The 3,230-nt window shown below is 31.0% G+C and overlaps 1 long non-coding RNA gene across 1 annotated transcript; it reads left to right on the plus strand.

Moving 5' to 3' along the window:
• Window positions 1–1,150: 1,150 nt before the first annotated feature.
• Window positions 1,151–2,993, plus strand: LOC128201076 (uncharacterized). Its single transcript, XR_008253058.1, has 2 exons — window positions 1,151–1,770; window positions 2,256–2,993. It is a non-coding gene; the product is annotated as an uncharacterized LOC128201076 (long non-coding RNA).
• Window positions 2,994–3,230: the final 237 nt, after the last annotated feature.

Consider the following 3,230-nt stretch of genomic DNA (forward strand, 5'->3'; position numbering starts at 1 on the left):
CTCAGCAGACAGAAATGACATAATTGACAATCTTTTAACCAATCACAACTAAATAGATTTTTTCAATGTGTTTGATTATTCGTGAGGGAAACCTACTACGGATCAAGTTATCACTGCGTTATTTTTAAGAGTCAGCACTACTATTATACCTAAAGAATTGAAAAACAATTCTATGTAACCAACTATAAGTAACAACACGATAAAATCAAGAAAAATAAAAATGAATGGTTAAAATATTATTGTACCACTATTTGTAATATACATGTTTTCAATATAAATATCTATCAAAGGTATGACCTGATATGTCATCAGTCCTATAAACATACTATATTACTGACATTATCTTTATAAACGACTATAATATTGACTTGTTCAATGTTATGTCATTAATTTAATAAATAAATACATTGTTTGCGGATTCGGCCTTCGGAAATGTGTTAGATTAGCACGTGTTCGCGTTTTTTGACTGTTTTAAACTTTTAATTGTGCTGAGACTTTGTACTTTTGTCCCAATTTGTGTTGTGTTCGTTCATTGGTGGCGGGGTAAGTATTTGTGTATATATTTGTGACCCATCTCCATTGTAAACATGATGGAGATGGGTGCGGACGAGGACCCCCCCGATGATGGAGACCCTACTGATATTCCTATTAATCCAGTAAATAATACAAACTCTTCTCAGGTTACACGAAGAAGACAAGCGACAGATGACTTAAAATTGAATAGTGACGAAACCAAAAAAATTTACTCTACATCGAACTCTATTCAGTCTATATATACTTTGCCAGGATTCGAGAATAATACGCATTTTAAATATAAAAATACGGATTCTGCTCCCTAAACTGTAGACGTGATTAGAATAGAACCTGATATTGCTGCGGGTTACTCTATTCGCCTCTTCAAATTCGTCCAGTTTCTCCATAAAAACTTTATTCCAGGCATTAAAGAAGGTGGTATTAAAGCACTTGGCAGAAATAAATTTGCAATAGAATTTAATACACACAGATGCGATTAATTTTGTAGATAACTTCATTTTATCAAATAATAAATACTTTGCTATAATACCTAAATTTCAAATATCTCGTATGGGAGTTGTAGGCAATATTCCTACTGACTGGTCACTGGAAAAGCTGGTACTTAAAACCCCCCAATAGTTGTGGACAAGTAAGTAAGGCCAGAAGGCTCAATATTAAATCGAGAAGACCTGATAGTACTGTCTTCTGCAGTGCTATTCTCTAAGCAAACAGCCTAGACATCACGTCACCTGCCTTGACGCAACGGTGAAATATTGAAATGGTATTCACTAATTCCTAAGACGCGACACTAGCGCCCAAAGACGAACGGCATAAACGGAAACTACCCAAGCCTGTGCGATTTGACATTTTGTCATAGTATTTGGTCAACCTCGCCTTTGCCGATCTTCACCTCTATTTCTTATGTCAAAGTCAAAAGCTGTTTTCTACGCTGTTTACATAGTATTTAACTAATATATTTATTTGTTTCTCGAATTCTGTGATATTTAATTGCATTGAAATTATCAATTTGTGTATAAAAACGATGGCTGCTTGTCTATGTACCATTTGTTGGAAGAAATTAAAAAAGATGATTACAAAAAATGACGAGGCAGTTGCGAAATGCACGCACAGTTTTACGTGATGTGGAATATATTCGTCATTACACTGTCTGAAGACCTAATTAATATGTTAGAAAGTGAATTGGCACCTTATATGCCTGTATGCCGCCGTTCTGGAAGTTTATCACTCAGGTTAAAGGTTTGTAAACTGAAGTTTACTGTTTGATATTATTATCTAAATAAAATAATGATCATTAATTTTTTTGTAGATATTATGTACTTTAGTTATTTTTGGCTAATGGAAGTTACCAAAGACTTCTTGGAAATAATTAAGATACTTTAATCTCTCAACCATCAGCATCCAGAGTAATTCATCAAGTTGTAGATGCATTAAACAATATAAAAATTGTCCAGAAATATATAAGATTTTCACAAAATATGATGTATAAAAATAATTAAGTGTTAAAATATTATAAACTACTCAATTTGAATCAATTACCCATGCAATAAGATACTTATTCATGTCCATTTATTGGTGTTAAATTAAATAACTAATATAGTTCAGGCGCATAAAAAGAATAATCTCTTTCATAATCATGATTGTAAAACTTAAGACCCTTATGATATGGTTATTAGATAAAAATGTAATGAAAAAGAAAATCATTTCTTGTTCTTTTTTTTCAGGTGACTCTAGAATCCTTCTAATAGTGAAAACCTTTGGACACTCAATAATATCAAAACCCACTGATTGCTGTGTTATTTGTGATATGCATATTAATCTATACCTACCATCTCGAAGATCTAAGAAGCAGGAAAGAAAATTCAGTAGTCTCAAGACAATTGTGTTTTTTGTACTTTATATTATATACTTCCCATTTTTATTGTTACTTTTTTGCCTAATCATACATTAAATATTAATAATATGTAGTAAAATGTACATCTATTTTATAGTACAGCAAATGAAATTTAAACAAGCTTTTGCTTTTATAATTTTTGTATGCACTATGGAATATATATAAATATCATTTATATAAACTTATTTATTTTTCAGTTTTATATTTATAATTGTTTCATTGAAATTGTGTACTTTTTAATTGTTAATATTACACGATATATTTAGGTTATTATGACTAATGACTAGATAATAGGTTTAATTATGTTTAATTACATAAATTAATTTATTTTTAAATGACTTTAGTGCTGCGTCTGTATTTATACAAATTTTAATTGTAAAATTTCCTTTTGTTTAAAAAAGCAACAATTGAGTTTCTTGCCTGTCCTTCTCTGCTGAAATTGCATTCCGAATGGGTGGTGGAATCATAAATAGGAACTATTCAAAAACATTTGTAATTAAGTTTACTTAAAACAATATTCTAATTCTAAATGAATAAATAAGTTGAAATAAAAATGCTTTACCAAAGATTTATTTTTTTATTTTTTGAACTAAATCTGATAAAGATTGACTTTGTTTTAGCCATGCATCATTCATTTGTTGTAAGGCTTGAACTAAGGCTCGCTGGTTCTCTGCCAAGATCCTTTCTGTCTCTACTCAGTGCTCTTTTATGGTGACAAATCTCTCTGTGAGACTTCTCAGTTGAGACTGCCGCTGTGAAGAAGGTGAGCATCGGAGTAAGTGTCGTCATAGTGCAGTTAAATGAC

Source organism: Galleria mellonella, unplaced genomic scaffold (genome assembly GCF_026898425.1).
Source record: "Galleria mellonella isolate WM207_F2 unplaced genomic scaffold, CSIRO_AGI_GalMel_v1 utg33, whole genome shotgun sequence".
Classification (NCBI taxonomy): domain Eukaryota; kingdom Metazoa; phylum Arthropoda; class Insecta; order Lepidoptera; family Pyralidae; genus Galleria; species Galleria mellonella.